This window comes from Agelaius tricolor, unplaced genomic scaffold (genome assembly GCF_023055355.1).
Source record: "Agelaius tricolor isolate 1412-34295 unplaced genomic scaffold, bAgeTri1.0.p SCAF_8, whole genome shotgun sequence".
In the NCBI taxonomy this organism is placed as follows: domain Eukaryota; kingdom Metazoa; phylum Chordata; class Aves; order Passeriformes; family Icteridae; genus Agelaius; species Agelaius tricolor.
Window position 1 is genome coordinate 30978129 of NW_027269268.1, and position 15111 is coordinate 30993239.

General features: G+C 40.8%; 1 protein-coding gene across 30 annotated transcripts in view; it reads left to right on the plus strand.

The window, feature by feature from the left end:
• TENM3 (teneurin transmembrane protein 3) overlaps nt 1-15111 on the plus strand; it is a 1291378-nt gene that overhangs the window by 880916 nt on the left and 395351 nt on the right. For 4 of the 30 annotated variants that reach the window (XM_071432125.1, XM_071432127.1, XM_071432126.1 and 1 more), the window contains exon 1: nt 1493-1710. The exons of 23 other annotated variants lie outside the window; for them this stretch is intronic. The gene's annotated coding sequence lies outside the window, so the exon portion shown is untranslated. Of the gene's footprint in view, nt 1-855; nt 1067-1492; nt 1711-1932; nt 1951-15111 lie in introns of those variants that run through there. 3 more of the 30 variants (XM_071432129.1, XM_071432131.1, XM_071432132.1) reach the window with 2 other exon arrangements.

Genomic DNA, 15111 nt, shown 5'->3' on the forward strand with positions numbered 1-15111 from the left:
CTTGCTGTATAACGGTGCTTTGTGATGCTGGCTCTGTGTGTGTGGTACCTGCTGTAATTCCCACATGCTGACCTCAGCACTGTCGAATCAGTTTATATACCCAGGCACCTTGTCTCTCGGGTCGAGCCCAGCAAAGTACAAATGCAAAGAAAAACACTGGAGTAAAACACGGGCATGTGAGAGAAAGCTGCTGGACTGATCATAGTCCAGCTGGCTCCCTCGCAATGCCCGCTGGTTACATCTGCAGTAACGTTTCCATGGTTAGGAGGTATTTCCAGTTATTTCAGGACAGAGGAATACGGGGATTTTCCTTGGGAACGTTTAAGATAACAAAGTCGTGCATCTTTCATTACAGAGTCAGAGATGTGGTGGATAAAGTTAGGGAAATCAAAGTACTGCAGCGGGTAGCCAGCTAAACGTTCAAAGCTGCTCATCTGTCTAACTTCTCCGGGTGTTTCGCATCTCGTGTGTGAAACGCCTTTGAGTTTAAAAGGGAAGGATAAAGGCGTAAAAAGAGAGCGGTCCTAGATAGGTAGGTAGGTAACATCTCAGTGTGCGAAAAGTTACAGCTACTACTTTGAGCCGAGAGGTTGCTGAGGAGTCAGGGAGAAAAATAAGCAGAAGCGCCTTTGTACACCACGGAGAAATGGCTTTAAAAGCAGATGTTTAAGCTGTAATCAGGTCACTCGGCACCCGGCTCCCGCCCAACTCCGAAAATTGCCGGGGTGCGGCGGAAAGGCCGGGCGGGGGGGCTGCGGGTACCCGTGCGAGGGGCGGGCTGCCGGGCCGGGGAGCGCCGCCGGCACCCTCCGGCCTTGCCGGGCGGCCCCGCCGCGCCGCGCCGCGCCCGGGCTGCCGGCAGCGCCGAGGAGCCTCGGCGGGCGGGCTGCCCGCGGCGCCGGCTCTGCTTGGCCGGGCGCGGTGCGGTGCTGCGGAGGAGCTGCGGATTATTTCCCCAAATTCTTTCCCTCCCCTGATAAAAATAAATAGGTCCCCGCGGAAAACAAAATGCAGCGGAGGGATGCTTCGTGCCCTGCCGGGTGGAGGGAACGCGCAGCGGAGGCGTGTAAGTTCATTAGTGTTTGCAATCAGGAGCACGCAGACACCCTCATCAGGGCAGACAGCGGCCAAGAGCCATTCATCAGCCTGAAGTGCCGCTCGCGGATGACCCCTAAATCACCGCCGGCGTCGTGGATGCGCTGATTAGGCTCAGCGTGGGAGCCGCGCCGCGGCACTCCATGCGAGCGGCGGGGACGGGGGGGCAGCAGGCTGAGGGTCCGCAGCCCGGTGGGTCGTGTCCCGGCCTGGGGCGGCGCAGGGAAGCACTGGGGCCCTCGGCCGGGTCCCCCGCGTTACGGCGAAAGTAGGTGCTGGCGGCGGCGGCGGCGGCTCCTCCCCGCGCTCCTCCCCCCCGGCACGTCGCTGTGCGCGTACCTTCGCCCTCCCCTCCCGTAAGAAGAGGGGCCAAACTCCTTGCCCGCCCGGCGGGGGAGGAGGCGGGGAAAGTGAGCTCCGCGGGACGCGTAGGCTCCCGCGGCGCGGGGCGCGGGCAGCAACTCGTGGCCCTCCCCCGCCCGGCCCCCGGCCCTCCCCTCGCTCCCGCCCGCCCTCCGCTCCCGCCCGCCCGGCCTGACAAAGTGCCGGCGTGCGCCGCTCTCCCCCGCGCTGCTGCCGGGGCGCGGAGGCGGCGAGGCTCGCGGCGTGCCCGCGGTAAGTGGCGCGCTGCGCTCCGCGGCTGTCCGGCCGGCAGCGGGGAGCCGGGGCCGCTGCCCTCCGCCCGGACCAGAGCGGGCTGGGGTCGGTGCGCGGCGGCCGGCGGAGGTTTTTGCGGCCCTCCGTCCCTCCCTTCCCCACCTCCCCCACGGCGGCACCGTTGGCGGCGGGACTTGCGGTGGGCGGGAGTCGCGGGGCGTCCCGGGACGCGCGGCTGCGGCCGGAGCGCGGCCCCAGGTAGGGCTACGCGGGCGCGGGGGAGCAGGAGGATGGGGCCGGGGACGCAACTTAACGTAGAAACTCCGCGGTGCCGGGCGGAAAACTGAGCGGGGGGGGTGGGAGGGGTCTGGGTCTGGCAGCAGCGCTGCGCGGCCTCGGCGGCCTCGGAGCGGGGTCTGGGGCTGCTGCTGTGCGCGCTCCCCGGGGGGCTGAGCGCGCTCCCGGCGGCGGTGGGACTGGGCACCGCAGCAGTTTCGGTGCTTTCCCAAGTCGGCATCCTCACTTTTGGAAGATAAACGGAAGTGTCCGCGCTCCTGTCCGGTGAGCGTAGCGGCGCGGGCGGAGGCGCGAAAGCTCGTCCGAGCAAGTTTATGGTGGGTTTGGAACTTGGTGTTTGTTGGCTCGGCTGTGCGGGCGCGGGGCGCTCCCGGCGCGTTTGTCAAGCGGCGGCGGGCGGTGACGGGCTGCCGGGTGGTCTGTGCTCCAGGGCTGCCACCGGGGCTCTACCTGCTCTCCTGCCAAAGGACGGCATCGCATCTGTAATGGTCTAGTCAGTAAACTGTAGTGAAAATCGTGTTACCGTGCAGCGAAAACACATGGCGACCAAAGAAATTGTGTGTCACTGTGGTCTGGGGAGAGAAAGGGGTGGTCTGCCCCGCGAAATTCCAAACATTGCTGGTGTCTGGTGGGGTTTTTCTTCATGTGTATGTAGGAAGCACATCTACTGTTCTGTGGACTTAAAACTTTTATATTCTAAAGATGCTTTTAAACAAAGTAATGTAAAAAGAGAACATATCCAAACTCCCATCTTGATGTGCTCACAGACTGTTAAACGTTTTTTAATAGGAGCAGTTTCCATAAGGTATCATGTAGGTGTAGCCTTCTTTAAATAGTTAGATTTAAAATATTTTTGTAGGAAAACTTTGGCAGTTTTATTTTTCTACTTTCTAAATATCGTGTGTCTCTTAAGCTAAGCCTTAGTTCAATGCTTGTTTGGTTTTATTTGACTGTTACCCTGCATTTTATATTTACTTCCTCAGGCAAAGTATTTTGCTTCATACCACTGAAAAGTTGCAGTGATATTCTGTGGCTGTGTGGATCCTAAAATTCTGTCTAGTAAAGAATAAATTGAAGTATAAATGTTGTTCATCTATGGTCTTAAAGAAAAGTTAATTGTAAAACACTTGAAGACACTCTCTGAAAAATACCACTGCTCTTCCCTTCCAAAATAATCCAAGTGCTATTCAGAATTGTCACTGCATTCACATCTAGGAGATTAGTTTAATATTGTATGCAGGGAAAAATTTTCACAAAATGTACTTTTATATAATACAAGAGTGGTTTGGAAGAAGGGCCCCTATGTGAATATACATGAAAATTGTATCACTTAAATTTTGGAAAAATATTAGCTTACAATTCTGAAGCTTTGCTACTATGAATTTGCTGGGTTACTTTCAATGGTCTAGTAAATTAGGGGAGGGGAAAAAAGCCAATAGTACAGAAATATTAGATGCATACATCCGATTAAAAAGGGAAAGGGGTTCAGTGGAGTGAACACTGAGATAAAAGATTCTGTTTAGTATGAGAAATACTTGACCCCGCTGAGATTCTTTTGTTTAATATGTTTTGAAGAAAAACAATCCCAAATAACATCCATAATCCATTTAGCAGGTTAAGACTGGTACTTCAGTCAAATCTCTTAGAGCTGGGAGTAATTTTTCTCTGTTTAAATGAAAAAAGAGAAGAAAAGGATATATTAATAGAAACTAGATTTAAAGTTACAAATGAGCACATAATGGCTGCTGTAGTAAACATCTGTCTTATAGAAGCCCCATAAAATATTAGAAAATGAAATAATAACCTGGAAGTATTTTTTGTCATTTTCTAGCCTTAACAATTAACAGTCTTGGCTCAGTGAGATCCTCAGAACCTTTACCTTCAGTTAAAATCACTGAGCATTGTGCAGACTGACGCCCCTGAAGATTGATGCAAAAACTCCCACTAACTTGCATCAGTTTTGGATTAGGCCCAATAAAAGCTGAGAGTGCCCAGCAACTCGGAGGATCAGGTGCTGTTTGTGAAGGGGCATTGTGCAGTACAGACATAAAAGACCAGAGATGCTAAGGCTTCAGATCAGAACTGCTCTTATGTTTATAGTAATACTGTACTTAATGCTCTGTTTCTATTCTAGAAAACTCATCTCTCTGTCAGTGTGCAAGAGAAACTATAAAATTCTTATAGAGTAAAATTATTATAGAGAAATCTTAATTTCTAATTTTTTTTTCCAAAATGTTATGCAAGTAAGTTGCGCTTGTGTAAGATTTAGAGGCTGATTCGAGCTATACTGGTACTACATATTAGAGATTGTTAATAAGATTAATATATCTATATAATATTATTGTCTCTTAAGAATAACTTTACTGTAGAAAATATATTCTATTAAATGCATACATGTAAACCCGTTAGGTTTACTGTTTTAGTAAATGTAGTGATAATGTGACTATCACCTGCAAGTTTGTGCAGTATCAAGGGCAGAAAATATTATCAGAAATAATTTTAGAGTGTTTATTAGGAAATCCTTGGTTTGATTAAATAATTTTTTTACCCCAGGCTAACTAGTTAAGTAAGTCCTTTCAGGATACCTGCATGAGATTCTTCTTAGACTGAAGAGTGTCTTAAAATGAAGCTTTTATCTTTCTAACAGAGTAGTATTATTTGCAGAGTTTTAGCTTGTAGAAAACATTTCAGGGACCCAGAGTTAGGGTTGAGGTTCACACAGTCAGATGAACAATTAAAAGAGAGCCCCAAACATTTAATTTTTTAGAAGTAACAGAGGCTTTAAAGAAGTTACCATTGTAAAAATGTGCCGCTTTAACAGCCTTTCCTTAGTTCTAAAACTGATTAATTGCTGTGTCTTATAAAACCTGATTTATTTCATACTTTTTTCATACCAAGCATTACCATTATGAAGCTCTCCTTATAAGTGAGATTAATGTTTCTGAGCAAAGAAGTGGTTTGGAGGGCTGCATTCATTTTGAGTGCTAGTCTAATCAATTTTAGATACAGCATTTCACAATGTATCAGTCTGCATGCGAAGCTGCCTTATTATGTGGAATTAACTTGTTAGTGATTGATAGGAAGCCTGCTCCATCTCCAGAGGTGATTTGTTAGAAAACAAGTGTTACAGGTTCCAGGAGTTTGAGTACAGGGTCAGGCGATTCCGGTACCCATTCTGTTGTCTGACTGAAGCTTGACAGAGAAGTTAGGAAAAAATGCTGTTTGGGTTTTTTTTTTTTAAGCTAAAAAATGCAACACACTCCAAAAATCCTAAAACCAAACCACTTACATTAAATGGTGTTCCTTACTGTGGTATTGGGCTTCACAGTCAGTCTGAAGTGACAGGTATGAGGCACAGACAGTGTCTTTGTGCATCACTAGGTGCTGTTACAATGCATGTCTCCTGGATTATTTGGAGGAAAAGCTTTAGCATTTGAAATCAAAACTTAGAAGGCTAGTTTCAGATGACAAGGTGCAGACCTACTGGATATTGCTTGCATAGTTATTGAAATATATGCCAATGCTGTTTTTTCCCTTTTAAAAGGAGCAAGGGTTGTGTTTGTTTCAATAGCTAGTGAAATATTTGCACATTCTGTCTGTGCACCTTTTGGTCTCAGCTTCACCACTGTTTAATTCTTAACCACTAGGCTATGGTCACACACTACCGCTGAGTGTGATGCATAAACATTTAAAGTCCAGGAAAAAAATGCTTCCTCCATATTGAGAGAAAAATAAGTTTAAAAAGGCCAAATTTAAAAAACATATATGAGAAACCTCTGAAAATTGTAAACAGTTCTAAGAAAATATAGGTGTATGCATCTGTTATGAGGATAGTAATTTAAATCTAAATAATTGTTATTTATGTGTTTCTTGCAAGATGTACTAATTGCATTCAGTGAATTTTTTAAGTTTGCAGATTGGACTTATTACATTTGTCTTTTAGTTCAAGTGTGCATGTTAACGTTGCAACTGAAGCATTGCATAAAAGTATTTCTGGTCTTATGCAGATCAGAAGTAATAAAATTACAAAATGTTTATGAAAAACAGGCTCTAAGTGCTCCTCACCTTTTAGTTCACTCTGGCTTTATGGAATAAACATTACTTGTACAGGTTCATTTTAATATTGCAACTGAATTAGCTGCTACTGAACAAATATGAAGGGAATAGTATCTTAAACATAATAAAATGGAGAGTGCAACACAAACTGTTACTCTGATTGCTGTCTTAGATGCAAGTCTGTCTGCATGTTCCATACTTTCAACTTATGGGCAATTTACTCTTATTTTAAAATACATTTTATGCAAAGCTGATACTTGGATGACACAAGATTGAAAAGTTAAGTCTGGTACTGTTTTGTGCTGATACATGCTGTGAGTCTTGCAAAGAAGTGGGCGTGCTTTTATAGTTTAGACTGAAATTCAACATATAAGTTCAAACCTAGGTGACCCAATTATTTTAAATTTTGCAATTTAAGTCTGTAACAGATTGAGGTTGTTGATACTTGATGTGTATGTTTGTGTCTACAAAAAAAGTTAATTGCAAACATTAGTGCCTAGATGTATTGAAAGCAAAACAGTAAACTAGAAACTGCAAAGTGCTGTACTGAATTCAGCACTGATTAACGTACTCTGCAAATCCACTGAAATCACCAAATTACCTGGATTGTCATGTACTTATGATCTGGGAGGCTGTTGTAGAAGTTTGTTTTAAAATATCTTAATAACTGAAATGTGCATTAAAAGTTAAAGTAACTTAGGTTCGCTTTTACATTAGGAGGTCATGAATGCAAATTCAATCTTTGTGTATAAAGGAAAACTTTTCAACTTGAGAAAAGATGTTTTAAATTATTTCTGGTTACTTTCCTGGTTTTTATATTTTTATCACACTGCTAGTAAGTCTTTAAAATGAAAATCTTAACATGAACTAGCTATGGATTATAATTATGTGATAATAGAGTCTCTATGCCTCTTTTTCTATTCTCCCCCAACATACCTCCATTCCATCCCCGGCAAAATCCTGGAATGATTGCAGAAATTTTTACTGCAGAACAGGTTTGCCAACTTGGTTTACTCTTTCAAGTAATTTATTTTGAAAGAAAGGAGTATATCTTTTATAATGATGGTCTAAAGTCTGTATTCTATAAACCTTTAAATTTCATGAGTTAAGATCTACACGTGTCTTTTGCATCTGAATATACAGCAGTGTAAAATTGCAAAAATTTTAAGATATTATGACTTCAGTTTTCCCTGTAACAGTATGAAAAATATTCAGAAAAGCAGCAGTTATTATTGTAAAAGCTGTCTTGGTGTGGAACTTAGAATGTGTTGTGTTGAAATCAGTTGTGCTGGTGGTGTTACTTTTCGACATTGTATTGAATTTCTAATAGTGTTCTTGACAGCGGTTAAGCCAACGTACAAAGGAACTAATGTGTCTTATTTCCTTATTTGAGTCTTGACAATTTTTAGTGTCTTAGGAAAACTGTCAAGGGTAAAATTGGTAAAATACAGATTTAAAACATTTTTCTTGGCAGGAGTGGAATAGAAAGTTGCATGTGAGAATTTTTAGAGGAGGGGGAAAGAAATTAATCACCTCCATGATTTATTATAATACAGCAATAGATTCCTAAATCATAGAAGTCCTTGATACACTTTGACTGGTTCATGGAGGGGGGTGACTATGTAGTGGTTGAAGAAATCATCATTGCTAATAAGTGTTACTTTAGATTAGCAAATGAAAGACTGCATAGTCCTTCAAAGGCCTCATCCATTCTCATTATAATCCTTTGAACATTTGTTTGACCTTTCTAAAGAAACTCTACAGAAACTTTATGCTTAGGATTGCACATAAATAAACTGACCAGCACTTGTCTCAAGAAGTTTGTACTCTAATGACAGTAGCAATAATACATCTTTTAAAAAAATATATCAAATGTTACTTGCCACAGCAAATTGTTAATTTATTTTCAAATATCACAATGTAATACTTGAGACTAATGAGTGTAAAGCAGCTTATTAAAAGCAAAATAATATCACAGTTCTCTAAAAAAATCTAAAACCAAATTGTATTGCTAATATTTTTCCTCTCAGCTTTGTTATGATTTGTAAATATAGAAAGCTGGGGTAGGTGGGGTAATTTTCTTTTCAAGGCTGTATGTGTGAAGGTTTGTGCAGCTAGGACATGACCAGCTAAAGCAAACCAGCATAGCTCTACTCACCTCAGGGAAGACATTGCCATTTACCTTCTGGATCATGGCATGTAGGCTATGCTCATGAAACACTTTCCATTTAGAGTTTGCTTTAATTCTTTTTTTTTTTTTTTAAATAAGCAGTTTACTTCTTTCCTTTTGTAAAATACATGGCTTATTTGAATAGGCTTTGGTGCCTCTCAAAAGCATCATGGCTCAGATGGGTTTTTTCCATTAAAAGAAAAAACCTCTTATTCTGTTAGTTAACTTGGCAAAGCAGAAAATAATTCATTTTATTAAATCAGGTTTTTTTAAAGAAAGACATTATTTGTTCACACTGAATTTATTCAAGTATTTGATGTCTCCCTATTCCTTTTAAGAGAGATTTTTGATTTCAGTGTCAAAAGGTTGAGGGGCAGCATCCAAACCTATGCAACTGGAACTGAGGAAAGATACTATATTCCAGCAAATCAGCTGGTTGAAATCTTGGTTACAAGTTGGGAGTGTTCGTGTATTACTTTAGCAATAAAGGCAGAGTCACTGGAAGCGTTAATATTGAGGCAGCAGTTACTAAATGACCATTTGTTTACTATTGTTCCCATGCTGGAAGGCAGAAATGTTGTATTTTTAAAGTTTTAATGAAGGAACTGGAGAAATGCTGGACCTCTGCAAATGATTGAGCTTAGTCCAGGAAAATAAACAGGTAATTGAGAGTGCTGAGGAATTCTAGGTTGTGATTGGTATATCAGACTGATAAATATGAAATCCTCAAATTTGATTTCCCCTCATCCCTAACTAGTTAGAAAATTAAAAATTTAGGCAGAAAAGAGCCCTTTCATATTCTATGGTAGGAAATATTCTTTTTCATACCTTGCTTTGCTGGTAATATGCATACATGCACACATGTTTTGGATTGTCTAATCTTCAATATTATTACTTTGGGTTTAGTGTAAATTGATGGCAGATGAATGAAAAGCCTTCCTGGCAGATTTTTTAAAATATAGATGTGTATCTGCATGTGCATGTACTTTGACCATTCAATAGTGACTTATAAATGTACAGTACAAAATTACAGGAGGATTTGTCCTTTCCCCCTCATTTGTCTGTCAGTTGCTGAAGTTTGTGATTCCAACACAGGCCAGTGTGTTGGGAGGTGTAAAAAAAACCTTAGGGTCTGAAGTGCACAGTGGCATCTCAGTGAGTGCTGGGAGCAGAAATGCTCATCACCTATCAGGAAGTTTTCCAGTCATTTGTGTCTTGATAGAGTAGGAAAAAAGACCCACCTAGTAATCCAATCTATCTAAAGGTATGGTAACTTAGAAATACAACTGTGAATGACTGTGCTCTACAGGAAACCTGCAAGTAATAAGTGATTAAAAAAGCTGGTGTTTTATTTTCTTTCTTAAATGAAGAGTATCTTAGCATGAAAATGAAATATCAACTCTTACTTAGCATGAAATAGTTATAATTACATTTAGAAATGTTTTAAGTAGCTTAAAAGTGCATAGCTGCTCTTACTATTCTTTCGATAATTTCATGTTAATTGTGGATTGATACAGGGTTAATGATATAAAATGTTAGCACTTCTAATGATATGTTTAAGAACAGTGCAGACATTGAATTCAGTAAACTGAATATGTGGCCTCATAAATAAATGCTGAATTATAATACAAAGCACACCATGACCAAATTAATTAGTATGTTTAATCTAGTGAATTCCAGCTAGGCTGCATATAATATGGACATGTATTTAATTTCTAAATTTAATATTAGCTGCATAAGTCAGCCCTTACTTAATCAGTGCAGATCAGTAATAGAAATGTAATATATCTGGGGTTTTGCATAAGCTTTTCTCTTTAAACAAGATGTTTTAACATTGTTTGAGATTTTAAATATTGTAATTAACAAAAGGCATGTGGGTAGGAATGTTTCCTGTGTTCTCCCCATAATTTGTCGTCATCAGGCGGTAGAATTCCTGAGATCCAAAATAAAATATTCATTCAATCAAAATGGTGGAGCTCATTAAAATTCATTCAAGTATCTAGGGCAGAATATTTTGTATTTGCTTATTTGATACAAAATTTACTGCTGGTTGCTTAGGTGTAATTATTGTTATATCAGAATTTTTTTTAAATTTGGGTAGATTTAAAATGCCAGCAGAATAATCTTGATTTTTCATTTGAAAGCCTTACTTTTCAAAGAAAGTGCAGAAGAAAAGGCTATTTAATTTTTTAATAACCTGTACTTTAGATTTTTCCTCTTGTAAATTAGATTTTTATCATGTGACCCATAGGGCATACAGATTTTCTTGAACTCATCTTCTGAATTCTTAAATGTGAGTTTAGGATAGAAATAGGAAATTGGGTGGTATTGAGTCCAGTTTTGAAAACCTCTAAATAATCTGTTCAGTTGGTAGTTTCAGGGGCTTCGATGAGATTGTGTAGTGAATAGCCATTGTCCCTGTGATCAGTGCTCTATAGGCTTAGGCTCATTGCTTTCAGAGGAAAGTCTGAGAATAATCAGCATGTGTTTTCTTCTTTTTTTTTCTTGATACGGGATTACACACTCTGCCTGTAACCTTTGATATAAATCTACCTTTGCTTTGTGTTCTTTTTCTGGTAAATACTTGACTAGTAATGAGCTGATGAACTGCTCAGTTTTTATGGAGAGCCCATAAAGAACAGAATGGGCTGACTGCACTTTGGTCCTCAGTCCAACCTTATTGTTAAATGTGTTTAGGATGATTTCCACCCCCATTCCCAGCATTTGGAAGGAGCAAATCCAATAACTGTTTATTTGCTGAGGCACACAAAGGAGCGCGCTGTCCGAAAGGGGGCACAGTGAGGTTACGCCTGTGCTGCCATGTTAAACACAGCGCCGTCGCTTTCCCACGTGCTGGGACACCATCATCTATGCTTTTATTCTTAAAGAGCTCCCTCGTGGCATTTGGATCTGTACTCATTCATGGGACTCCCAAACAAGGTTTAGCTGTTAAGATCAGAGATAAATTTATTCTGGGGACCATTCCCATTAAGCACTTGGCTTCCAGCTTCCTAATTTAGAGGGTAAGGCTTGTTACTAGCACAGACCTGATTTAATTATACAGGCTTTAAGCATGGTTTTGGACAAGATGGCCTCCAGAACTCTTTTCCAGCCTAAATTGTGTGATTTCAAGCCTTTTGGTTGCATTCCTTGCAGTCCTTCTTGGGGGTGTGGAATTTACAATTCAGTAGTCACACCTGAATTCAGTGTTGCCAATGGTAATTCTATTACTACACTTCCCAAAATAATCGTTTATCAGGCTCAGAAGTAAAATCATCATATTTGTGTTTTAATCAGTTTAAATAAACAAATGTTAGTGTTTTATAGCCTGGTGTAGGAGTAATATTTTTTCCACCTGCTTGTGTAAGATTGTTCCTGTTAACAAGAGGCTTTGTGGGAGTGCACAAGCATAATGCGTTAGAATCATTGTTAGGTGCAGTACATTTTCCCGCACTAGAAACTTGATTCAATTAATTTAGATGTTAAGTGAAAACTGGCTTCATTTTCGTCTCTACACCAGCTAATTATTACATACTGCTAACCTGACAGAATTTAAGTTTACTGGTTTATAATAAGTGCAAAATAACTAGCTGTTTATGGGCAACATCATGCAAGAAAACCAGATTAACAGCTTTTTTGTTAAGGTTTTTATTTTGAAACTAGATTAAAGATGGTATTAACTGATTTATTATGAGAATCAAATCTGTAGGGGTTTTAAAAAGTTTTTATTTTCCTGTGGTTGGTTAAAGAATATACAAGAGGAACAAGTTACAATGCTATTTTTTTTTAATATTAATGAAAAAAAATAATAAAGTCCACTAACCCATCACTTTTTGTTTGTGAAGGGGCTTTGCTTACATCTAGCCTAAATGAAAGCTACATCACCAGCTATCACATTGAACTGTTGTTAACCCATTTACAATCCCGTGTGGGCTGTAGTTCAGTGAGCCCAAGAGGCTGAATGAAACCTAAAGGAGGTTTCTGTGCAGGACCTTCTTGGCAGTGCCTCAGTGTCATGCCCACTCCATGGAGGAAAAGCAATGAGCAGCCTGGAAGGGATCTGGTCTGCCTGGGATTAGGCACCCAAAGGGGCCATCTTTGTGAAGGTCTGAGGCATGTGGTGACCTTCTCCCCACTGCTTTGGAAGCCGGACACTTCCTGCAGTGTCTCTGCTTTAGTGATTGAAGCTAAACAGACACATTTCATCTGTGCTGCCTCCACCAAAACTGCATCAACAGCTATGAAAGCATGGAAAAATAGAGTGGAAGCTAAGGGTTTCTTTGACTGGAACTAAAGTATTTTCAGGTTTTATTTTTTAATAATAATTTTTAATCAAGATTTTTAATATTATAACTGAAATCACGTTATGGATGTTTGAAAACTGTTGTTTCATCAATGATTTGTAGGTTGAGTATTGTCCCCAGGTTAAAATAGGACCTGGACTTCTACATTAACATACAGGAACTGCATATTAGAAGCAAATGCTGCTTCAAATATGTAGAAGGTTTCATGTTTTTAATATGCATTGATACTTTTTCAGGGGAAAAAGCTTTATATATAAGCTTTATTTCCTTATAAACATATAAGCACTGTATCTACTGGTATTTTGAATATTTTTGTTAAATGCAATTCAAATAATTTTAAATTAGAAAATGCGCAAAAATTAGGTTAACTGCATATAACTGTTGAAACTGTTTAGCTCACTTATATATTCAAAAATCTAAATAGGCAGTAGATGTGGACTTTTTTCCCTCTCATAATGTTACCAATATATTTAGTTTAATTTCACATCCTACAAATCAAAAGTACCAGGGTTTCTAAAAGTTTGGCCTTAATATTTCTTCTTCCTGCTCTCCTGTGCCATTCACATAACTGCTTCACTCAGCCCTGTTGCGTTCCTCCCTGATGGCTGAAAATGACTGTTAGATATCAATTTCAGCTTGCAGAAGATGGGTTATACCATTTTTGGGCGACAAGTGCAGGAGCTGCATGTTCTTTCATCTCCTCTGCGGTGGTTCGTAACTGTCTTAAAAAGGAGTAAGGTGGTGGTTTGATTAACATTTGAAGTTTTTATAAGCTGTCAGTGCATCCTTTAGAAATAAAAAATTGCCATCTTGCACCCTGTCCTCTCTGTTGCCCTCTCCATTGTTGTAAACTCAGCTGTTTGCTTATCTGTATAGTGAATTCAGAGCAGCCGTATAGTTCAAAGCAATTTTGAATGCTTAATTATCAATTTTTATAGTTTTCATTTATTTTTTGCCAGATTTATAGTAGCACTGACTCAGTTCAACAGACAGCCACAGCATAGTGGTAGGTGTAGGGCTGGAATATAAGGCTAGGACTGCATTTTTAGTTTGTTTTTAAAAAGAGAGTAGCACATCACCTACATTTTCCTTACTTATTAAATTAGAAACACCTACAGGAGGAAAGTAGGTCCTAGAAATGAGTTTGCAACGTCTGTTTTTTACTCTCTGTTTTGTGCTCAGCATCACAGCAGAAAACCTTTGGGACTAACCTAACCAAGAGAAACCATAAATAAAAGAGAGGGAATTGAAATACAAGACTGCCTTTTTTCTTCCCTCCTCCAATAACTGTATGTGCATTCATATGGTAGGACCACATGGTTACTTGATGGGGTTGTTTTTTCTGAAATACACCATTTTATAAAAGGAAAAGCAATGATACTTAGAGTCCACAGAGGAGGGCCACCAAGATGATCAGAGAGATGGGCCACCTTTCCTATGAGGAAAGCTGAGAGAATTGGGATTGTTCAGCCAGGAAAGGAGAAGGCTTTGGGGTGACCTAATTGTCACCTTCCAGTACCTGAAGGGATCTTGCAGGACAGTTGGAGAGGGACTTTTTACAAGAGCATCTAGTGACAGAACAAGGAGGAATGGCTTCAAACTGAAAGGGAGTAGGTTTAGACTGGATGATAGGAAGAAATTCTTTACTATGGGGGTGGCAACACACCTGAACAGATTGCCCAGGGAAGTTGTGTAGGCCCCATCCCTGGAAGTCTTTCGGGCCAGTCTGGATGATAGAGCTCTGAACAACCAGGTATAGTAGAAGGTGTCCCTGTCAATCGCAAGTGGGTTGGAACTGGAAGTCCTTTTACATTTCCTCCCCACCCAAGCCATTCTGTGCTAAGTGATTCTATGCTTCCCTTGCTCTGTATTCAAATTACATTAATTCTTCAGCAGCAGGAGGGATGTCACAGCAACCACCACTTGTTTACACTGGATGTAACAGGACCGATTTCTTTAGCCTATGCATTTAGTATTTGAGTTTTTTGAAACAGCAGATGTTGTCATTAGTGTCAGTACTATCAGTGCTTGTGTTGGTGGTTTGTGCTTTTAGAAGTTTTCAAGGAAAGACTAACCTGGAATTGATTGCTTTGTCTGAGAAACAAACCTGAAAGAGAGGAGACGCAGCTATTTATATAGCTTTTGCCTCTGCCCACCTATTTCTCTTTCCAGACATGGATATATAAAGGGATCATAGGGGTTTTCACACTTTAACCCTCCCCTTTAGTACCAGCTGATGTGACAGCAGGTAATTCTGCATTCTGTGATGGACTTATGGTTATGCCTTGTGCAGCCTTGCTGTTTGGAGGCAGCGCAATTCAGTTTCCTGGAGAAGGTCATCATCACTTAGCTATAGGTTATGATGCTGATGCTTTTATTTTTCCTGTTGGGGCTGTTCTGTTACCCATGAACAACAGATTCATTGGATCAGAAGAGGGCAAAGAAGGGGGGATGTGTCATTGCAGCCTGATGCTTAGGGCATGCATCTGAGAACAGGAAAACTTACAGCTTCTTTTAATCTTCCAGAAGTGTCCTTTTCCTTCATTCCTGGTGCTGACATGAGAGTTGGTATGCCTTTGGGCTGAGCCAGGA